Here is a 24,778-nt window from a genome sequence, read left to right as displayed (position 1 = left end):
GGCATGTAAGCCACTTAAGACTTGCCTCAAAAGATGTTCCTTAGCCAAAGTGAAATTATAATCATATTTGAAACCTGGGTATTGGAACTTGCCATTTTTAGATGCTATGGGACTATTAAGTGACTGTTCTTCTGAGTCTAACTCCAGGTATGGGTAGCAAGAAAGGTGATTTGAGCCTCCAATACATGATACCAGTAAGCTGGTGAGATGCTGGTATGAACTGCAAAAGGTAATCTCATGGGAAGGGTGGGAGAACGGCTGTTCAGCCTGGGCTGAGGTAGGATTCTCCTGACTCAGTTTCTCCACTGACACCTGGCAGACTTTAAACCTGACTGAATGTAAGTGGACAAGCTAATCCTGCCTGGAACTGACATGAAGTTGGGGAGATATTGTATCCCTGCAATGTCCCTACTCTTGGTGGCAATTTCCTATAGTCAAAAGGTTTGTAAGCTTAATACCAGATCTATTCAATTATAGATTATTAATAGGGGAACATCTGAGGTTAAGTCTAAAATTAAGCTATTAGGCATAGGACTTTAGACCAACAACAATAAGTTAGGGTCCTTTAATTCTTAGTAATACTGTAGAGACAATTAGGTCAAGAGCTTGTGAAGTCAGCAACATAAATATTATTCGTGTCTCAGTTGGTCAATATTTAAAAAAAAAATTCTTTTGTGGTTCATATTGTAAATGCTTTAAAAAGAAGTATCACCTGACCAAAAGTCTGAATTGTTTTATCTGTTATAAACTGTTTTAAAAATGAAAACTTAAAATAAAAAAAAATATTTTCTTATGAATGCAGGAGTTTTGAAACTGCTATGACATTCCTGTAAGTTTTCCTCTTGGGATCTCTTTCAGGTGATGAATGGTAGATTTTTTTCTATTTCTAATTTACCTCTTGTTCTAGAACTTCAGACAATTTTTCCTTAGTAATTTCTTGTAATGTTGTATGCAGATTCATTTTTTTATCATAACTTTCAGGTGGTCTGATTATATTGCCTCTCCTCAATCAGTTCTCCAGATTAGTTATTTTTCTAATGAGATATTTCAAATTTATCTTCTATTTTTCTACTTTTATTATTTCTTTGTGTCTTATGTCATTATATTCTACTTGCCAATTCTAATTTTCAAGGAATTATTTTCTTCCTTAAAATTTTGTACCTTTTTTTCCAACTGGTTAACTTTCTTTTCGCAATTTTTTTTGCATTCCTTTTTATAAAAAAGTTTTTCTTTGTTCTTCTTATTTGATTTTTGAATTTCTTTTAAAGTTTTTTCCAAGAGCTCTTTTTTGGGCTTGTGGCCATTTGACATTACTCATTTTTATTTTATTTTACTTTAGTAATTTATTATTATTGTTATTGTTTTAATCCCATGTTGTGAATAATTTTGCCCTAGACCTCAGGTCCTCCTTACTGTTATTTTCTGAGTTTTGTCTGTGGGATCAACATCAAACACTCATTTTCTCCCTTAAGCCATAGTTAGTCTCCAGCCATAGTCCCAAAAATGTTTCTGCTTTCTCTGGTACTGAACATACCCAGCCTCACTCCTCTGCCACAGTCCAGGATCACTTTTGGAAATAGCAGGGGAGGGGGGCCTTAATCTTTCCCCTCTCAGACATCTGTTGTTCTTTAAATGAAAGTTTGTGAGGTAAAAGTCCATAAGGTAAAAAGTATTTTGTTTTTTATATCAGCAAAAATATGCTTTCTCTTCGCTGCACCTCACTCTACCCCCAATTGAGAATGAAAGAAAAACAAAACCACTATTAATAGTCACCACATTTATAGTTAGACAAAAATAAAGCTCCATATTATGAATGTTTAGAAGGAATTACATATATACGTATATACATATTTAGATATACCCTATTAATAGTCACCACATTTATAGTTAGACAAAAATAAAGCTCCATATTATGAATGTTTAGAAGGAATTACATATATACGTATATACATATTTAGATATACCCTAGTAGGGAAACTACTGGTTTCTTCCTTAGCTTTCTGATAGGCAGACCTGCAGTATAACCAGTAACTACACAGGGAAGCTACTCAAATGAATCAATGCTCTAGTCTCTCTTAATATTATTTCCTTATTTTGAATATTCTTCTCTTCCTATGTCTGAGTAAGCCTCATTTTGTTAACTGTAACAGGTTTTACTAGTGTCTCATTTTGTTCTAGATAAAACTGCAGTATTAGACTGGTCTATCTTCCTACAGCACATAATAGAAAGCCATTATAAGTGTGATGGATAATTAATAATAACTTAGGAAACAATCCAAGCCATATGATTTATTAGCAAAACAGTCATAATAAATGGATCAATAAGAGTCCTCAGTCAGTCCAAAGTCCCTGAATACAGAATGAGACAGACTTTCATGTATTAAAAACAATTAATCAAATAAGGCTAAATAATTATTGTAAAAACAATTCACCAGGATACAAAATTAGATAATCTAATTTCTAATTGGAAGAAAGAATAGGAACTTTCCAGCATAGGGGTAGGCAAGAGTGATTTTCGGTTGAATTAGCAAGGGGACAAGTAGGTTTCGCAATATTTGTTTTTACAGAATCAAGAGAGGTTAACTAATTGTAAACATCTGCATTTCTGAAACAATAAATGACTTATACCATCTAGTTTCCCATGGATGATTTGAAGAAAAACAAGATAGAGGATAATGCATTGTAGTAGCACAAGATGAACTTAGTGTTCATGAGATAGAATCTAAGTGGTTCTCTTGATTCCCACATCAAACCAATTCCATTTTGTTACTGGTTTTTGCTCTATTTCATCAGTCCCCCCCTTTGATTAATGGGGAGGCACCAGACCACCGATAATAGTATAGGCCCTTCCTTGTGATTTTATAATAAAGTCTAAGATCATGTGATTTTGTAAGGCCAATTGTGCTAAGAAATCCATCTCAATTTGAAGGGAGGATTTACTAGTGGCTTGGGAAAGTTTCTCAATTTCAAGTGACTGGTTTCTAGTAGCCTACTCTAATGCTGATACACCTATGGTTTAGACTAGGGAGTAGAGGATCTTCATTGCTAATCCATTTTCATTCACAGGGTTAATCAGCAATGTTTCTCTTTTTTTCATGGCTATGCCACCATACACCCAGATTTCTAGTAGTGCATCTTCCTAAACAAAGCAAAACCAGGTTGAGAATAACTGACAGACCTCAAACTTGTTGGTGATTTAGGAGGATATCTACACCAAGCATGTGAAGACTTCTCCAATGGAATGGGTTGATGAGAACAAGTTGTTCTAATGGCCATTAAGGTGGCTAAAGGAAGCCCTGTGGAGTGCTTATAGCTTGGTCAGATGTAGAGGACACCAACATCCTCCACTGCATCCTAGGCCATCCATCATCAGTCATCTGAACTTTTGTCCTGCCACTGGACTTTGATAACTCTGGAAGAGAGTGAGGCTGATGACTTTGTGAACTCTGCCTCACTTAAATCCAATTCACATGCAAGTCAAGACATCATCCATGGTGTCATTGGCCCTCTTGGAAAACAAAGGACAAACAACAGCACTTCTTCCTACCAGCTCTATGGTATGATTGAAGACTGAGACTGGAGGGACTAAATTGGTGATCCCACAAATTCCAAACCAGTTTGGGAGAAGGGAGGTGGAAATCTTAGCTCCACAGATGAAAAACTTACCTAGAGATGCTAAATTCCAAGTAAAATTTGATGGAAGGTAACCTTTTTCTGACAAGATTGTTGTCATGCCTAATCCAATCTAATCCATTTCTGATATAGTTTGCTAAGGAACTACACTTGGGCTAATGATCTGCATAGTTGTAGAGACAAGCTTTGGCACAGAAGAACTTTCCCCTAGTTATATCAGGTAGAGTAATGCTATAGATATAACTGGTTACTTTTTCAAAGTCAAAAGTATTATAAGAACCATGGTCTTAGGTAACACATAAAGGAAAATGTGGTAAAGGCATACTGATGGTAACAAGACAGTTTAGGTCTTAACATACTGCCATATTCCCTGGGAGATGTTAACCTCAAATGAAATGTTATCACTTCCTAGGGGGGTAAAAGTCAAAGATCTAGAGATGTTCCAGTTTAATATCTCCCTATTAGTGGCATATAAGTTACACTGAACTAAAGCTACAACTGCAAAATTTCCTGTCAAAGGTGGAGCTTGGGAAAGTATCACTTTCTATGATGGGGACAAAGGGAAAAGCCTTTGGGAAACCTTATGCTCAAAGGAATAATGGCCAAAACCATCCTACTTGAAATGCCATTTGACAAGGAAAAGGAGATTATGACATCCTACTTGAAATGCCATTTGACAAGGAAAAGGAGATTATGACATCCTCCTACATGAACATATCTATAAGAAGACAATCAAAAAGGGAGAACTACCTTCTGTTTCACCTGTGCAATGATGATTGTACAGAGATGAGATGAAAAAAGAATGTAGCATTGGTGTTTAAAAAAATCTGAGGTTTATAGGAAAAGGAAATTTCAAAGACCTTCAGAAAAGAAAACCTGATCTCATCCTCAATTTCTTATGTGTATATTCCACATGGAAAACTGCACTTTTTTGGAGCATTATTTATGAAAAATTCAATCTGAGAAACTTTTGTGCATTTATTTGAATGCACATTCTGTGTTAAATGAAAATATATCCATAACATTTTTTTAAAAGAAGTCTGAGTCTGACAACATACCTGTAAGGAAGAGGAAGATTTGGAAATTTCCAGAACAATGTTGGAAGAAGTCAAGAAGCACAAAACATTTTCTCTGGGGAATAATCCATATGTCATTTCGTCTTTTTCCTCAAGTCTTTCCAGTGGTCATTGGTGTATGGCAAGTGTGGCATGAAAACTCCACCTCTGGCCCAGTAAGCAAGGACCCAAATCCTCCGAAGCCTCAAGCAAAGCTTGTACATTCTATGCAGAATGTCTTCAAACTCTACCTATTCATGTGCCAATAATTCTTCAAGTTCCAGATCAAGTCTCAATTGTCCCTGGAGCCTTTCTTAACTACTGTCCCAATGTTCTCTCCCTTGGCAGCATTATGGTGATGAAAACAGCACCGGGATTCAGGAAACTGGGATTTTAGTCCTAGTTCTTCCACTAATGCAGAATATCACTTGAAATGAGTCATTTAATGTGTCTTGGCCACAGTTTTCTCCCCTGCAAAATCATAAGATTAGACAAGATAATCTCAAAGGCTCCTTCTAGTTCTAACGCTCAAAGATTTTATGAATGTTTGATTCTTTGAATTCCTATACTATATGTGTGTCGGCCATATGTGTGTATACATATGTATGTATGTGTAAAGAAGAGAGAGACAGAGAGAGGAAGAGAGAGAGAGAGAGAGAGAGAGAGACAAAGAGAGAGAGAGAGAGAGAGAGAGAGAGAGACAGAGACAGAGACAGAGACAGAGACAGAGACAGAGACAGAGAGACACAGAGACAGAGAGACAGAGAGACAGAGAGAGCTAGGACCATGTCATATTTATGTTCCTCACAAATTTAGCCCAGTGACTAAGAACAAAGAAGTATTCACTAAATACTTGTTGATGGGTTGATTAACGAAATATCTTCATTTCCATCCCTATTAGAAGATTTGGGTGCCCCCAGAAGACAGATAACTGGGGCACCCTATATCTCTGAGAGTGAGAGGGATTGCATAGGAGAGAAACACAGGCAAGAATGGGTTGGGGAACACCAAAGACTGTCTTTTCCCCCTTGATACTCTCTTTCTACTGTCCCAATTAGTTTCTGGCTACAGTTCAGAATGTTATACAGCATGTAGGTGCACTGGGAGGTAACCAGGCAATGTTCAGTGCTCCAGAATCTGCCCCACCCTCTGGTCACTGTATCAGTGAGTTCCACGGCTCAATAGCCAGAAAGTAAACAAGGGATAATATGGCCAAGCTGCTCCTTCTGGGACTCTGTCTGCTCAGCTTCTTGGGGGGTGAGTCCTAGCATACTGGTATGGGTGTTTGGGGGCTGCCTGGGGTCTCTTCTCTACCTATTCCAACCACACATCTGGAATCTCAGTGAAGGGGTGATATAGTAGAAAACATCTGACCTCTAATGTACTTTCCAGCCTTAAATCCTATGCAATCATTTTCCTTTATTCTCTTCCCTTTGAATGAATTCCCCTAGGCTTCATCCCCCAACTCCGACCAGTATATTCCTGTTTAGATTAAGTCCATCAAGTGGAGGTATGATAGAAATGAGAAAACTAAAGGAAATTGAAAAAAAAAAACCCACACACTATTCTTCCTGTCTCTAAGATGCAGTGCCTGGCTTTGCTCAACGAAATGCACAGAAAGCAAAACTAGTTGTGTGCAATTACTGCAAACTATTTCAGTATGGTACCTGTTTAGGTGGCATGCAGAGCTGTTCTGTGGAGAAGAAAAATGGATGCAGAAGCCAAGTGTTCTATAAGAAGGTTGAAAATGGTAAGGAAGCCAGGGCACCAACCTTGCGCCTTGACCTGGCCAACTCAAACACTGGGTGAGGGTGGGGAGTCTCCATGCATGAGTGAATTCTTGGGAAGCCTTTCACTCCCCTATAACATCTTACCTTTACATACCATTTGAGGCTTTCTCCCAACATCCCTGGTATGTAGGTAAGTTCATGTGGTATTATTACCATTTTACATGTGATGAAACTGAGACTTTGAAAGATGAAGGTACTTGTCTGAGGTCAGACAACTTGGATATTGTAGACAACAGATGGGGACTCAAGCATTCTTACTCCACAACTCTTTCCATTATATTCCTCTTAGGATCATCATAAACTACACTTCCTGTCCCACATAGGCCTGACTAGAAACTAGAGAGGGAGGAGAGAATGTAAGATAATAAGACATAATATCTCTAGGGAATAATCTTTTGGCATATCTTCAAATTTCAAGAAATAGAGGGTTAGATATTAGGTATGTATGGTACAGTGGAAATAGGAAGGTAAGGGAACAAGCATTTATTAAGTCCCTATTATGTGCTAGGCTCTGGGCTAAGTATTTGACAAATATTATCTCATTTGGTCCCCACAACCACCCTATGAGGTAGCTGCTATTATTATCCCCATTTTACAGATGAGGAAACCGAGGTAAACAGAGGTTAAGTGACTAGCCCAGGGTCACATTGCTAGTAAGTATCTGAGGTTGGATTTGAACTCAGGTCTTCCTGACTCCTGGCCTAACACTTTACCCAATACACAGCTCCCACTTACCATAACTAAAATGAATGAGACTAGTGACCTGGATTACTCCTTTACAATTCTAAATTGTGATTGTATTGATCCCTTTTCAGGATATGAATATTCTCACAGTGAGCTGGATTGTTTTCAGGATTGTAAAGAAAAAAAAACCCTAAATGATGAACAGCCTTTGTGGACCTTATGCTGTGAAGAAAATAAGTGCAATCTACCCTACACATACCTAAAAGCTGGATAGAAGTGAGGATGCTCCCAGACCCATCCCTCTGTAATAATACCTGGGTTCCCCTGCTCTTTCATTGCCCCCACCCTGTTCAGCTGCTGTGACTGGTGAGATAATGCATAAGAACATCTGTATATCAATGCAAATTTAACCAAATTGTTGTACTTAGTTGTATGTTAACTTTTACCCATATTCACATGGAGAAGTTTTTCAGTCTTGTTTGCAGTTTCTACCTTATTCCAGTCAAATAAAGTAAATATGATTTTCATTTGAGTCTGGGCCAAGAGAGGTGGAAAAGATCTAAAGATTGTGAGGTCATTGAGGTCAGGAACTGTCTTTTGCTTTTCTTTGCATTTCTAGCACATAAAGCAGTGCCTGGCATGTAGCAGGTGATTAATAAATGTTTTACTTGTTAACTGATCTGGATATCCTGGAAACCACAAGGTACTGGGGGCACTCCTAACAAATGTATCATTAAGCAAATCCAGGGTTTGAGTCACATAGAAAGCAAAGTACGTCTCAGGCAGTACTGAATCTGAGGTTTGGTGTCAGCATAGAAACCCTTCTTGTAATCAGTTATTTCATTATAGGTTTGTGGCCTGTCTGAAGAGCAAAATAGGTGGGGTTCTGAGAAATACTAGAAAACAAAGAGTTTGGGGATTACATGAGAAAGGGAAGGCTCTTTGTCACTCTGACCTGGGACATTCCCTAACTTTCTCCTCCCTAGGGTGTTGCTGTCATACCATTCTGCCTGACTGAATGGCATCTGCTCCCACCAGTGCCATCTATATTTACTATATTAATTCCTGCATGAGAAGTGGAAAAGAGTGGGGTAAGATTAGATAACCAACTGGTCTGACAACTCCCAAGAGGCAGTGCCCTCAGGGACACAGCAGTGAGCTTCTTCAAAAACCCCAGAATGCTATTCAGAAGTCACTAGGCTAGCAATCAAGAAGGCAGCCAGAGCAGCATGGGGGTGGCATTGATGTTCACAGAGGCAGACAGGAGAGTTTGTTCTTATAGGCAATTTTATTCCACAGGGTTCAGAACCATGTGTCCATAAAGGGATACCCAGTTTAGATTTCAGCAAACTTGAAGGCTAGAAGAAACAAAACATTGACAATGAAAAGTGAGGTCCTTTTAGGTATAGATGAAGTGTTCCTCACCCTGAAAAGAGTCTGGGACCTAATAGCTCAATTACACACAAACAGTCAATAATGAACTTGCCCCCAAGATACAGATTGCTTCCTTACCTTGGTTTCCAGTCAACCACTTGCATAAGGACCAATAGGAATCTGAGAAATGTAAATAGATAGTAACCATGAGTCAAAGGGAGTTCCCTCACTGGGGAAACTAGCTTTTTTAAAAAAAGACTATACATCTACTTTTCCTCTGGGAAATGACAAATGAAGTCAGGAGCCTTATGGAGTAGAAAGAAAGAGTATTCTGCCAATCCTAGATCAAGAAAGAGTCTGCCCCTTCTGAAAGAGTACATCAGCATTCCAGCAGGCAAAATTACTTTATCATTTATCTTCAAAATTGGGTTTTATTGAAGTTATGATTTTTCCCCTCTTTTGCTGTAAATACAATATAATGTTCCTTCAGTTACTTCAATCTTTTTTTAAAGGTGGCCCTCTTCCTACTAACTCTTCCTCTCACTCCTGATTCCCTCTTCTTGTTACTCCCTTTCCCTTTAAAGTTTTATTTATTAATTCCTCTCACTTGCTTTGATCTGCTTATATTTTCTCCCCCCTCTTTTTTCCCTTCATGTAGATTCCCCTTTCTTTTCTTCTCCTTTAGCTAGTCCTGTTCATCAGCTTTTTAAAATTTCATTTTTGGTGCTTCTTTTGAAAAAAAGGATTTCTTTTACTCTTCCCTATCCATCTTCTTTTTCTATTTATTCTAGACTTTCTCTGAGTCAGGATCCCTAGAATCATGTCATCCCTCTCTTTGTTCTGTATTTTTCAAATAATCAAAGCTTCCAAAGTATTCATTCTGGGTTCTTTCCTCTAGGTAGTGTATCTGCCTTTTAGGGCTTGCTATGTGTATTATCTTATCCAATCATTCCTCACTTTCAGAACAATGCCAATTATTATAGGTGTCAGAAAGGACACTGCCTCATGGTAGAGCTCCCCCACCCCAATCTATAACCTCTCTTGTTGACTTTTTTCACATTTACCTGGAAATCAGTGCACTCCTACTCCTCCAAGTGCTGGTTGCCTCCAGAAGTTCTGACTCACCCTGACACAGGACAAGTAGATTTTTCAGGAACTAAAACCCCCAGGCCTCAATCCAGTGTAAAGTCTCTATTTTCTTTCACCTCTAGGAGCACTCCTCAGTGGAATCCCTTACTGTGTCCAAAATAAGGTCGTCTTCTTTTCCTCTTCTTTCAGTCTTTCCCCCTCCTCCTCATCCACTTCCTTGTAAGTAGAATGGCATGATTGTGGGATAGTGGGATCTAGGGGTGGGGTTGGGAGTGAGGAGTTGGGAATGTCAGCCTCCAGAATGACAAAGAGCCTTCTCTTACTACTCAAGCAACTCCAGAATTCTTTGTTTTCTAGTATTTCTCAGAGTCCCATGTACTGTCCTTCTGCTCTTTAGACAGGCCAGAAACCTACAAGGAAATGATTGATATGAAATGGAAAAGAAAATGGCTAATTGCTTTAGTATCTTTGCAAAGAAGAATCCAATGGGGTCACAAAGAATCAGACACAACTGAAAAATCAACTGAACTACAACAACTGGAGTATTTATCAATTGCAGAATTTCATCAACTGGGAGAACTTACAAAAATCATCAGTTGGATCCTCCAGATAGAGATGATCTTTGTCTCTTTTGAGGCGATAAAATGAGTAATTTGGACCCATAAAGATATGATATGCTAAACATTTATTAAGCACCTATTATGTGCCAGAGAGTAATGCTAGGCACTGTGGAGACAAATTAGATTGAAAAAGAGACAGTCCCTGATCTTAAGACACTTAATGGGGGAAGACGATGCACAAAAAAGAATCTGAAAAAAATGAATGAGGAGTAGCAGTATAAGGGTCAGGGTTCGGGATATGGTGATGATCATGATGGTGGAGTTGAAAACAAGCAGAGCAGCTGGTGGCAAATGGAAAGATGGTTGAGATTTTGAGCCTTCTATAAAGGGAGATTATAGGAAGAAATTGATTCTCTCTGTAGTCGTTTTCCCAATATAAGACAGCAAAAGCAGGAGTGGGATCTTTTAAACTCCTGGGTTTGGTGGATTGGATTTATGTTTTCTCCTCACAATCCTGTACTTCTAATGAATGTTTTGCATCTGATACAATTAGAAAATGTTTTTTGAGCAGGCACTCCACCTAAACGGAGTCAGACCTTATCTAGGGGCCGTCAATGCCACTCAACTACACAAGACTTATCAATAGATAAAATTTGAGGGGAAAATTGAGGTGCCCAGAAGCTTTCTGGCAAAAGGAGTATCACAAATAGGTGATCTGGGAACAATGGGAGGAAACACAATGTCTGTGACCATGTTAGGTAACTAGAGTATGATGATACTCTCCCATAAGGAGATTTGAGTTTGACTTCTAAAGCATGCAGTGGATAAAAATTTTATCGATGATCAGTCTAGGAGGTGTTAATAAAACTACATCCAAATATCCCCTGGGTAGTAAAGGACATTCTAAGCTACCACAGTTTTAGGACATTCCTGAAAGTCTTGCTAATCATTAATCCATCTTATCTGGTCATTCTGCCACCATATTTCATCACACTCTACCCAACCTGGGAGTTCAGAGTCACCCAAGTTTTAGGATGTAGATTTGAGGGACTATTGAAAGGAGTCGCCTTAAAGCAATGGCTGAAGTTCCTCTAGGTTCAAACCACTTTAATTGCAGAAACTGGAGACCATATGACTGAGTAACTATGGGATGGGGATTTTACATATATTTACAGATGTAAATACACACACACACACATATATGGAGGAAGAGAGAATATAGATATATATGTACATATATACATGTGTATATACACATACATGCATACATACTATATATACATATATACATAAGTGAAGGGAAAATTCTTCATTTTGACCTTTCACCCCAATAAACAAGGCAAAACTCAGGACAAAGAGAATGAAAAAGATATCATTATAAGTATTATCAAGGTAGTCATAGGTTGACAGGCTGATCCCTAGAGATCAGCAATGACCTTAAGGTGGAGACAAGTTTCACAGGTAACTTTAAGACAATCCAGAGAGGTCCGCCTCACCAAAAGCGGTTGTACACTTGCATCTCAGTTCCTTCCCAAGGTAGCAAGAACATAACAATTGGCAGATAGGGTAAGTGACAAAGAGCAGGTAATACAAAAAGCTGCACACCTGATGTCTCCTTCCCCACCTGAACCTCCCCTAACATTTATTGATAAGCAGGACTGGGAAAAATAGGTCACTGAGTTAGCATAATTTTCAACAATATTCACATATGTGTATGTGTGTATGTGTATATGTGTATGTTATAAATAGAGATATGTTAGATGCTGGCATTCAGGTTACAGTTATACCAGGAGATCATCAATGTGTACATTGGAGTAACCTCCCACTTCCATTTAGAGATTTGGGCAGGACAAACCACTTATTGAAAGAATAGCCTTGTTCAAGTGGAGGTAGAAGTAGGTAGATGACACTGTTTTTGATTTCAGTTATAATGCAATATGATATAGGAAAAAAAATATGTAGGCTTATATAAAGAATAATTTACCCAGCATAATAAAGTATAGTTCTACACAAGGGGCAAGAAGGGATTGATCTTTAATGAAATAAAGGGACTCCAAGTATTTCTGAGGAAAAGACCAGAGCTGAGTAGAACACAGGATTCAAGAGGAAAACAAAATTGTAAAGATATGGTTTCTCCTGGTTGTTTGGAACTAACCAATCATCTTAAAATCTAGGAATGGCATTATCATCAATATATCCAGAGCTGATTCAGAGCTTGCCTTCAGCATGAGTTCCATGAGCTTTGGAAAGAAAGTCAGGACATTTGACTTAGAAGAGATCTTCATGCATCCAAACAATTGTGGAAAGAAGTGGAAAAAAGAAAGAAAGAGAGCGAGAGAGAGAAAGAAAGACAGAGAGAAAGAAAGGGAGAGAGAAAGAAAGAGAGAAAAAAAGAAAGGCACAAAGAAAAAGAGAAAGAAAGAGAGAAAGGAGAGAGAAAGGAAGAAAGGAAGGAAGGGAGAAAGGAAGAGAGAAAGAAAGAAAGAAAGAAAGAAAGAAAGAAAGAAAGAAAGAAAGAAAGAAAGAGAAGAAAGAGAGAAAGAAAGAAAGAAAGAAAGAAAGAAAGAAAGAAAGAAAGAAAGAAAGAAAGAAAGAAAGAAAGAAAGAAAGAAAGAAAGGAAGGAAGGAAGGAAGGAAGGAAGGAAGGAAGGAAGGAAGGAAGGAAGGAAGGAAGGAAGGAAGGAAGGAAGGAAGGAAGAAGATAAAGAAAGAGGAAGGGCTTTTTTTGAAGGGCAGAAGTGGGGTTAAGAAGCAAAAAAGAGAAAATAATGACAGACATTCAAGCTCAAGTTTGATCAAAGAGCCCTCCGGATCGGCTTTCAGGTGCCAGTTTTCCTAAGAAGAATCGATATAGCACTATAAGCCGTCTAAATAAATTCTAGCCATAAAATGGTTACTATCCAGATTTCCAAAGGGAAGAGTAAGACCTTGTTATCTATGAGCAGAAAGGCTTGTATAATTTCTCTACTTTTAGAAAAATTCAAAATATACATCTCTAAGTCAATGAGATATTCTGTTTGTCATATTTTAAATCAATTGAATTTTCCTAATGTAGTCCCAGTGTAAACAGATGTGTCAAACAAAGGGTGGTTGCTCCCTAAGGTGGTCCAAACTAGATTGAAAAGTGTGATCCAGGACAAGATCCTTAATTCTGTTTGTCTCAATTTCCTCATCTGTTAAATAAACTGGAGAAGGAAATGACCAAATCTTTGCCAAAAAAAAAAAAAAACCCAAAACAAATGAGGTCACAGAATTGGATATAACTAAAAAAAACAACCGAACGACGACAGAAAGTATATAATGAAAAAATAGTAGAACATAGATAATATATAGTTTTCTAAGTCAATATATAACCCATAGGAATCCTTACGTACAAGTTAGTAGCTCCCATTTTATTTGAGCTGAGTATCAATGAGATTTAGCATTAAGAAAGCTGGTTAAGGTGAGAAAGAATTCACTTAGACCTTTAATTTTAGCCAATGGGAGCTTTTTATTTTACATAGAAAACCATCATGGGTCTCCTTAGCAAGTAAGTTAAGTGAGACTATCATATTTGGGGAATTATGCTTATACAGAGGTTTCAGAATGATGATGCAGTTTTAGAGGTTTTATGGGGGTTAAAAGATTAGGGACAGGATGAGGAAGATGGATGACAGGATAGGAGACACAAGATAAGGAAGATGGGAAATTTTATGAGCCAGGATGGGAGGAGACAAGGAATTTTATGGTCCAGGAAAAAGGGGAAGTTTTATCGTATTTCAAGATAGGGGGAAGAGACTTTAGGATGCCCTCAGGTTAGAAAACAAATGAGGGGCTTCACAAAGTACTGGAAATGCAACTCAACCCTTAGAGCACTATTTGTATCCTCATCAATATCACCCCTATAAAATATTTCTATCTTGTCACATATTATATTTGTACAAACTTTGCAAGAAATCTGCTTTTTTAAATTTTCATCCAATCCGTTTTTCTTCACATTTACATTATTTTTCTCTCTTTTCCAGAAAATCCACATTTAGATAAACTTTTTGGAAATTTCTATTAGAGCAAGGATCAGTGGAAAATAATGCAAACATAGACAGCTTATTAAAATGTACTGATTTAAGGGGAGATTGGGGGATAGTTGTTAAAGTTGTTCACATAACTTAAAATCACATAGATTAATTTAATTGCTGTAAATTAAAGTGTTTTCTTTCGGAAGTGAAATAGATTTAAATAAATTCACAAAAATTGGATTATCAAAAGGCAGTCAGGAATGTTAGGGGAATAAACAAATCTTCTGAGTATGATTGTTGTGTAAGGTAGTTACCAGGATTATCTACAAAATTATTTTAGAGTCCTTATAAAGAAATAGAGTTTTGAGATAGGTCTAACAATGAGCAGAAATGGGTTTTTTTTTTTTGTTTTCTTTGATAGAATTTACTGATGTGCAATAAATTTCACTAAAAATAAAAAGAATATCAAATTTAAAAGGTAGAGATATTTGATCAATTGGAAGGTACTATACAAGGATGAATTGTTCCCATTATAATCTAAATGGTAAAAAAACAAGTGTCCCCTAAGAATCCTATTGCCATAAAGAGTCATGCTGTTGGTGATCAATCGTTTCAGTTATGTGCAACAATTTGTGACCCCATTTGGAGTTTTCTGGGCAAAAATCCAGGTGTGGTTTGCCATTTCCTTCTCTACCTCATTTTACAGATGAGGAAACTGAGGCAAACAGGGCTAAGTGACTTGCCCAGGGTCACACAACTGGCAAGTGTCTGAGGCTACATCCTGACTCTAAGCCCAGTACTCTATCCACTGTGCCACCTAGCTACCTCTTCACTAACTACAGTGCTATAAAATTATGTTTACTGAAAGCTATTGAACTAAGGATTAGAAATTAATTGGAAACAAAATAATTTAATCCTAAAGAATTAGTGGATCAAAGAAAAAAGTCATAGAAAAGATAGATATTAAAGATAATGACAGCAACATGCAGCCAAAACAGTTCCTAGAGGGAAAATATACATCTTTAAGTGCTTCCATCAACAAAAGAAAGGATGTCAATAAATTGAGAATTCAAATTTTAAAAAATAAAACAAATTTTGAAACTCCAAGCACCAAAATAGAAATTCTGGAAATCATAGGAGAGATGAACAAAATTAGAAGCAAAAAAACCTATTTTATTGACAAATAAGATAAGGAGCTAATTTTTTTTGGAGAAAAAAATGAAAATAGATAAACCACTGGCTATTTTTTTTATAAAATAGGAAATCTTAATTACTAGTAAAAAAAATAAAAAAGGATAATCTACAACAAATCAAGAAAAATAAAGAAAATTATTAGAAGCAATTTTGCCCAACTATGTGCCAATAAAACTGATAATCTATATACAAGGTAATAGTTATAAAAATATAGCGTGTTGAGAACAAGAAAAAGACAATTTTACTCAAGCTCAGAAACAGAAATTAAATAAACCATAAATTAATCCCCAAGGAAAAAAAACTCCAGGACTAAATGAACTTAAAATGAATTCTATTAAACTTTTAAAGAGCAACTTATTGCAATATTATATAAACTGTATTCCAAAATAAGAAAAGAAAGACTTCTATCTAATTCCTTGTATGAAACAAATATTATGTTGACACTCAAACTAGGAAGAGACAGATGAGAGAAAGGATACTAAAGAGCCCTAATTACTATTTTCAACAAATTTTTAAATAAAACTTCACAAATAGTTTGCATTAATATATCAAAAAGATTATACACTATGACCAGTTTGGACTTATACCAGAACCAAACAGGGTTGGTTCGATGTCACTATAAAAAGACATTAGCCAACTAGAAAAGGAGAAGATTAGTGAATTCAATATGCATTTTTTTTAAAATAGGAAACCAACAAATAGAAAAATCCAAAATAAGCACAAAAGAGTAGTTTTGAAAATAGAGGGGAAAGGTTAAATTGAAATAAAAAAAACTATAGAACAGAGCAACAAAACTAAAAGCTGATTATTTGAAAAGGCTAAAAAGTTGATAAAACTTTGGTCAATACAATTTTAAAAAAGAGCTAAAAATCAAATCAACAAATGCACAAGATAAAATCACAACAATATCAGAAGAAATAAAATACTTACCACAAACTATTATAATTATACGCCAGCAAAAAAGAGAATGTAAAAATACCCAGCCTAACAGAAAGGCTTCAAATATTCCAATCAGAAACAGAAATAAAACAAGCTACAAAGCATCTACTAAAGTGGGGGAAAACCAACTCCTTTTCTTTAGGAGTTTATAGAATTCTAACCAATGTAAAAGAATAATTGATTATAAAATTCTACAGAAATTGTCAAAACTTGAGAAAGAAATCATTCTACAACTCTTTTTATGAGACAAAGATAATCTACTCTGTAAACCAAGGGAGTGAACTATAAAAAATATATTTAAAATGCATATTGATTCATTCCTTTCAATAGAATCATGTCCAACAGACTATGAAACATTATGCCAAAAAAACCCCATTAACTATGATGAAACTGGATTTATACTAATAATTCAAGAATGATTCAACATTAGGAAAACATCATTAATCATGTTTTTTTTTAATTTAAAATTGAAAGATTATTTCAATAAATACAGGGGGGAAAAGTCTGACAAAGTAAAACACTCTTTTATGCTGAAAAAACAATTGAATGAAAAACATTCAATAACATGACTATATTTGACATATATAAAACATTTTGCCATTATAGATAGGAAGATGGTGTGGTAAATAGAGCCTTGTGCTTGGAGTCAGGAAGACTTGAGTTTGATTTCAGTCTTAGATGCTTCCTAGCTGTGTGATGCTGCTTACTGGCTGTGTGACACTGGTTAAATCACCTAATCTCTATGTGCTTCAATTTCCTCAACTGTAAAATGGGAATTATAACAGCACTTACCTTGAAAAGTTGTGGTGAGGGACAAATAAGATATTTGTAAAGGTGCCTGACACATAATAGGCATGATTTAAATGTCTATTTCCTTTCTCTAAATGGAATTCCTGTTCAGTTTTGGGTTGGTCATGTTAAACCCTGAGTTCTTCACCAAACCTGAGATCCCATGATTCTCTGAGCTGCTAAGGTATCTGTCACAGGGAGACCCAGACTTGAAGATGGTTAACATATTTCATCACCTTGTCGAGCAACTCAAACTAATTTTAAGTCACACAAGTCGTACAACCGATTACACCAATTACATTAAATTTGTCCACTTGAATGAATTTCTCTATGATTTATCAATAGAAATAGTTTCTATTTAGAATCTATTTGCTCAGATATGCCCAATCCTGCCCAGTGCACTATGAGGAACAGAGTCAAATTTGGTGTGTCTCTTCAGAAGGAGCTATAAGAACAATCTTATACTAACATTCATGGGTTTGAACCTGTCAGTACAACCAGACTTTAGAATCCACACATAAAGACTAAAGAAAGCTGGATGCTGAGAAGAGAAAGGGGCCCAGAAGAAAGAGGTTGATGAAATGTGGGAAGTAGGTTCAACTGCACTAACTTCTGTCCTCCAGCACTTTGTGGCTTAATTGATCAGCCCTAACCTAGAGAGCCACAGATATCTCCCAAGCCTATGTGTTGGAAAGGAGAGATAACAAACCGCAGAGGTAGGGGAAGGTGAACCACACCCAGAGATATGTTGAAAAGATATTCAGTATAAAATGGAAAATAATCATTGAAAGAAACAGAATTAGAACAACACTACCGTAGAAAAACAGGAAGAATGAATAAAAACTGACAAAGAAGAGGAAGTGAGAGTACAATAAAAGAAATGAGCCACACAAGAATAAAGCAAGGTTATTCTTTCTCCCCATTCATTATTCTAGAAATGCTACTTATAACAATTAAGAAGTGTGAAATAAAAGCACAAATATCAACAAAGAAAGTACAGAATTGTTCCTATTTATACATCAACTGATGTGATGATAGAGAGGAGCTTGGTGAGTGGACTTATGGGTTCATTGATGCAGGAAAATTCTAGGTGAGGAAATTCTCCATCAAGGTGGTTAAGTACCTTCTATACAACTTATGTGCTTAAAGACCTACTTAGAACACTTAGATTAAGTGATGTACCCAGGATCACACAGCCAGGGTATGTCAAGGGTGGGATGTAAGCTCAAATTTACCTGGTTTTGAGATCAGCTCTCTGACTACCAGCCATGCTGATAGGATGATGTACTTAGAAAACCCCATAGAATTCGTGAGTTAAGTAATAATTCAGTAAATCCAAGGATGCAAAATAAATCAACAAAGTTATTAGCATTTCTATAGAGTACTAAGAAAATCCAGAAAGAAATGCTAATAGAAGAAATTGCACTCAAAATAGCTTTAAAATGTAGAAATATCTTGGAGTTAACATCCCAAAACACTTGCAAGGTTGGTATAAATACGAACACAGTAAGTTTACAGAAATAAGGGGAGAATTACTAGAAATGTATCCAGTGCTTGTGGTTAAACCATGACAATGTATAAAAAATGATAATGTTAATTAATTTACAAGATTTATTAAGTATATAATGAATATCAAAGAAAACCTTTCAAATTAATATTGACAAAAACCCTGCGGCAGAAAAGGCAGTGTAGTATAATGAGTTAAGGGTTCAGCCTAGAACCCAGAACAAACTAGATTCAGATTCTGACTCTGACACTTAATTTCATAATCCCAGTCAATTCTCTAAAACTGTAAATTACAGAGGTCACCAATACATTGACAGAGGGAGTTTCCACACAAGGGAGTTTTCTACATTATGAAATCAAAAGTTTGGACCAAAACAAATATATAAATACAAAGAAATAGTCTGTAAAAACATATCTAAAATTACTTATAGTAACTAAGTTGAATTTATACCAGAAATACCTTAAGTGGGGTCAAAAAAAGTCAGACATGACTGAACAACAACACAAGACAATGCTTACTTAGAGTACTAGAACATTAGTCTCCCCCCAAAGAAAAGTTAAATAATTTTATCTAAATAAGAGGATAAAAAATCAATCCACAAAAGTCATTTTTGTCCTTACAAAAACCAGTGAGAAAAAAATACAAAGGGAAATACAATTAAAATGCATTAAATGTTTGGGAGTTAAGCTACCAAATTTCACACAAGATTTACAAAAACATGTATAAAATAGAATTTTAACAGAAACAAAAGAAACCCTAAACTATTTTAGAGTTACTGAATGTTCCTGCTTAGTCTAAGAAAATAGAACTAAAATTATAATACTATCCAAATTAATCTAAACATTCAACAGTATCCAAATGAAATGACTAGAGGATACAGTAACATAAAATAATAGCTATATTCATATGAAACAACAAAAGTGGAATGTGCTTCTTCCAGAGGTGGTGGGCTTCCCCATCTTTGATCATTTTCCAAGAGACTGAATGAACACTTACCAGATCCATTGTTCTATTCAGGTATAACTTAGATTAGATGTGATTCTGTGATTATAGGATCAGTCCATTCTCTTTTCTCATAACTCTCTCTGAAGACGTCCTTTGCTTCATTCTTCCTTAGTAATTCCTTGTAATGTGTTACAATTGGCTGTCGGCCAGGACATGCTTCTCTGTTACCCTTTGGAGAATCTTCAACTTCAATTCTTTGGAGATTGCATTGTTTCATGAATTGCAGCCACACAGCAATCCTAGAAAATAATGGAGTTTAAGAGATGGGCCTTTGTTTGGGAAGGAAGTTCAGAATCATTAAAAGAACTTCACAAATTCACAGGTACAATAGAGTTCACACTTCTCTAGTTAAATTGAGTTGAATTCATTGCCCATTTTTTATATCTGTACAAAATACTTACTGATGTGTAATGATCTCTTCAGTTTGTCCATCCCAAAGGTATATGATAGTCTGAACAATAAACATTCTTCATCCACTTCTTTTTTTTCCTCTGTAGCTAGTTAAGCCAAACTCTTTTGAGTGATTATGGATATCATCCAGGAAGGTCTGCAGTATTCAAGGCTGATGTAGCCAGTATGCCCTCTTCAAGCATGAACTTCTAGAGAACCTAACCATCGATAAAAAATTACTCTTTGAAATTCACTCAATTTTGGATCTCCTTGGTGACCATATTCAACATGCATATATTTCCTGATTCACCAGATCTTTAGAAGGGCATTCAAAAAAGCATGCCCTCATTACCTCATATGTGACCTATTGAAGTAATCTTATGGTTGGTCTCTGTGCATCAAATCTCTCTCCTCTACAAACCATCCTACATTCAACTGTCAAAATAAGTTTCCTAAAGTGCTAGTCTGACCATGGCACTTTTCTATAGTACTTCCTTATTACTTTTGGGATCAGAGAGATAATCCTCTCTTTGTATTTAAAGTTCTTTGTAACCTGACCCCTTCCTACCTTTGCATACTTCTTAGATCTTATTCCCCCACATACCTTCTGGCCGTTCCTCAAACATGACACTCCATTCTCCAATTCTGGGCATTTTATTGACTATCCTTCATGCCTGGAACTCTCTCCCTTCTCCTCTCTGCTTCCTGGATTCCATGATAGAAAAGGAATGGTCAACTAGATAGGAGGAAATCCAGAAAAGAGTGGTGTCCTAAAAACCTAGAGAAAAGAGAGTAGTCCTTTGGGAAATCATAGTTTTGGCCAAGATTATTTCTAAGGAGATGCAAGAGGGCCAGGAGTGAGGGGGAGTTTGAGGTCTCATTTTTATAGGGTTTTTTGGGGAGTGGGGGGAAAGACTACCTTCTACCTGTGCCACTAAATCTAACTAAAGGATTAGTTCATTAACATACCCAAATTATCTCAAAATTATTGGTAAAACTTCAAAGTCATGATCCCCAAATTATCAGCACCTTGATAGTCTTGATATGTTGATATTCTGCTGGTCTGGAGCTGTGGAGGTTCCTTGTCTGGAATTTCCATCTCATGGGCCAGAACCTTGACAAGCAGCATATAGATATTTCCTCTGATTCAGCATATATTACCAGGACGTAAATTTTAGTTCATATAAGTTCCCTTGGTCTTTGGGATGGTTTGTACATGACTCCCAGATTCTCCATTTGCAATCTTATTTCTTGCTATCACCATGATACTGACTATTAATAAACTTACTTACTTTACTGACAAGAAGGGAAGGAGGTGATCAGGCAGACCAGAATGAGATATAATTTTAGCACAGCCCCTAGCACGCACAGGATCTAAAATCCTCCACTCAGTATTAAGAACCCTTCATAACATGATATCCTTCTATCTTTCCAGTCTTCTTTAACCTTACATATACCTCCTCCCTCCCCCCACCCCCCAAATACTCTGAGATCCATTGACATTGTTCTCCTTTTGTTCCTCTAACAAATGTTTCATCTCCTAACTTTGCCCATTCTCCTTGGGTATCCCCCCATTCCTAAAATTCTCTCAATTCTCATTTCCACCTCTTGGCTTCTTTGCCTTCCTTCAAGTCCCAGCAATAATTCCACTTTCTACAGAAAACATTTCTTGATGACCTTTAATTTTAGTGCCTTTCCCATGTTGAAAATCTCTGCTTTTAATACACACACATACACACATGTGTGTATGTGTAGTCAATCTTCAGCGCAGTGGATAGAGAACTGGGCCAGTAGGCAGGAAAATTCATCTTCATGAGTTCAAATCCAGCCTCAGATACTTACTAGCTGTGTGACGCAGGGCAAATCTCTTAACCCTATTTGCTTTAATCTCCTCATCTGTACAATGAGCTGGAGAAGAAAATGGCAAACCATGCCAGTATCTCTGTCAAGAAAACCTCAAATGGGGTCAGAAAGAGTCAGACATGACTGAAACAACTCAACAGTTTTTTCTGTTACTGCCAGTTTTTTCAAATAATTTTTCTTTGCTTTTTTCAGTGGTACAGTTGATACGACTCATAATCCCAAAAGACTGAGAGATAAAGAAGGGTGTAAGAACATCCATCATAAGTCGAATACTAAAGGCGTGCTATTTGAAGGTGATATTGACACTGCAAGAGTCTCTTTTTTGCAATCAAGGGTTCATCATCACCTCTTGAGCTTTTCCAGTCACTAAGTGGATTGATGAAATGCATTGACTTGTCTGGTGCAGCAGCACCAAAGACCAGGAATTTATGCTATCGGTAGTCATCAGTGATGGCTTGGGCTTTGAGAGTTGAGAGCAACACTAGGTATGTATGTTGTATGTACCAGTTATTTTCATGTTTATCTCCTCCCTTAGAATGTGACCTCCTTGAGGACAGGAACTATCTGCTTTTCTTTATTACCCTCAGTGCTTACCACAGTGTCTAAGCACATAGTATAAACTCAAGAAATGCTTATTTGACTGATAGACTGACAGACTGCAGTAGTAGGGCATGAACCCAAGTAGTTTTGTGCATGAGAGGGATAGGGAGTAGGAGACTGGAGAGATCTGTAAGGGTCTGTAAGGATCCCAGCCCTATTCCCACTGTTCCCTAGGGCATCTACTCAATCCTAGGCATCCCTGGTTCCAACTTCAATCTCATCTCTTCTGCACACAGAGTCATCCCATTCAGTACTCCCTGTGCCAGTGAAAATGGGCACATCAGGCTAATGAGAAATCTCACTGTCCTAATACATGGTAATTAGATGGGCATGGTTTACAAAGCAGTCTTTGAGGAGAGGGTCCCACACTGGGTTTAAATGGGGTTGACCCCCCAAAAATTGGACTCGAGCAGGCATTCCTTTTCTCAATCTTTTGGTTCCCACAATGCCTCCTTAGTGCCTTATTCTCTCCAGGGAAAGTTCAACTGTGAATCAGCTGAAATGATTTTCTGAAGGCCACTGCAGTATAAATTCAAGTGCTTACAATATTGACCCCAGCAGGTATTGACAGATGGAGAAAGTTTGTTTATTGAATCGAAAGTGTTTACTCAAAATTTAAGGACTGTCAACTTGGCTCATTTTGCATCCTCTGGAAGAAGTCTTGACATAGCCAAGCTCTGGAGGCAGATAAGAATTTTTTTCAAAGTACCACACATGGGGAAAACTCTTACTTTGTAACTGTGGAACTTTAAGTAGCAGGTCCTGCCATAAATAGACCAGCACTGGATTCTATGTTCCCTGCATTGGATTAAAGTCCCCCTAGACATTTACAAGCTGTGTGACCCTGGGCAAGTTTCTTAACCCTGTTTGCCTCCGTTTCTTCATCTGTAAAATGGGTTGGAGAAGGAAATGGCAAACCACTCCATTTTATCCGCCAAGAAAACCCCAAACAGGGTCAAGAAGAGCTGGGACACAACTGAAAACAACAAAACAATAACATGGAGAAGTATGGTAATAATAATATTTGATACTTACGTACCGGATAGTGGTGGAGTCTTCTTAGCTTTAAATTACCTGTGCCTCTCCAGCTTGGTCCTCCCCAGGTGTGACTCCACTCTAGCTGTCCACGTTTTCTCCTTAGTTCCAGTCAGAAATTGTTCAGTTCCAGCACAGATGCTGAGACCAGACCAGGCTGCCCCTTTGTTTGGTGAAAGCAAGAAATCTAGTACAGATGCTCCTCCTGCCTGTACAGATCTCTTTTCTGTTATAAATGTGGACTAGATAGCCATACAGTCAGGTGCACCTGGGAGAATGATGACTTGGTTCTGAGGAAGCTGAGACCACAGAACCAGCACTGGTAAATGAAGACGGGGCCATGGATGAAAGTCCTCCAAAACAGTAAGCTTGATCTCATCAACTGCTTATGAGTCCATCTCATACAGATGCGTAAGACCCACCATGGATGTGATGGTGAAGACTGGAAATGTGGAATGCACTGTCCTATTAGATAAGGGATCTAAAGGGAACATTGTGCTCCAGTCATTTTATGAGAAGCATTTGAAGAAAGCACTTAATAGCCTATCAAAAGACTAGGATTTGTTGGACAGAGTAATAAACATAGAAGAGTAAGCTTGAAATTTCCTAAATGAGTCATTTGTGTTAACAATCACAATAATTAATAATAATAACAAACATCTTCTATGAGTCAGGCTCTATGCTAAACATTTACAAATATTATCTATTTGATTTTCATAATAATTCTATGAGGTACATGTTAATATCCCACTTTATAGATAAGGGAAATGAGGCTGAAAGATATAAAGTATCTTGTCAGAGTCACAGAGTTAATATATGTTGGAGGAAGAATTTGAACTCAAATCTTTCTGACTCCAATTCCAGCACTCTCTGCAATCTAGGTGCTTCAACTAGAAGATGGACATCATGGCTCTGGTATGCCCAGATCCACCCATGACTTGCTTCAGAGTTAGCATTATTGAAAGTAGAATTGGGGGAGAACATAGGTGACAGCTAGGTGGCACAGTGGATAGGGCGCTGGGACTTAAGTTAGGAGGACCTCAATTCGAATCTAGCCTCATTCATAGCCTCAGCCACTTACTAGCTGTATGACTGAGCAAGTAAGTCATTTAAACCTGTTTGCCTCAATCAAACCTGTGAAATGAGGGAGAGAAGGAAAAGAAAAACCACTCCAATATCTTTGCCAAGAAAAACCCAAAAAGGGATCACAAAGAGTCAGACATGACAATAACAAATGATTCCTTTGGTACTTCCCTCCCCCTAATCCTTTTATCAT

General features: G+C 37.1%; 1 protein-coding gene and 1 long non-coding RNA gene across 5 annotated transcripts in view; one reads left to right on the top strand and one right to left on the bottom strand.

The window, feature by feature from the left end:
- Nucleotides 1-24,190, bottom strand: part of LOC140505477 (olfactory receptor 8B3-like) — a 40,898-nt gene extending 16,708 nt beyond the window's left edge. The window contains exons 1-6 of one of the 4 annotated variants that reach the window (XM_072611497.1): nt 20,609-24,190; nt 20,016-20,222; nt 19,606-19,853; nt 9,601-10,035; nt 8,675-8,716; nt 4,692-5,159 (exon numbers count right to left, since the gene is read on the bottom strand). The gene's annotated coding sequence lies outside the window, so the exon portion shown is untranslated. Of the gene's footprint in view, nt 1-4,691; nt 5,160-7,786; nt 8,521-8,674; nt 8,717-9,600; nt 10,036-19,605; nt 19,854-20,015; nt 20,587-20,608 lie in introns of those variants that run through there. The other 3 variants (XM_072611496.1, XR_011967522.1, XM_072611498.1) reach the window with 3 other exon arrangements.
- Nucleotides 5,825-7,689, top strand: LOC140505478 (uncharacterized). The gene is made up of 3 exons (XR_011967523.1): nt 5,825-5,945; nt 6,271-6,438; nt 7,294-7,689. It is a non-coding gene; the product is annotated as an uncharacterized lncRNA (long non-coding RNA).
- Nucleotides 24,191-24,778: the final 588 nt, after the last annotated feature.

This window comes from Notamacropus eugenii, chromosome 5, assembly GCF_028372415.1.
Source record: "Notamacropus eugenii isolate mMacEug1 chromosome 5, mMacEug1.pri_v2, whole genome shotgun sequence".
In the NCBI taxonomy this organism is placed as follows: domain Eukaryota; kingdom Metazoa; phylum Chordata; class Mammalia; order Diprotodontia; family Macropodidae; genus Notamacropus; species Notamacropus eugenii.
The sequence above is the reverse complement of the archived record's forward strand: the minus strand, read 5'-3'. Positions and strand labels throughout refer to the sequence as shown.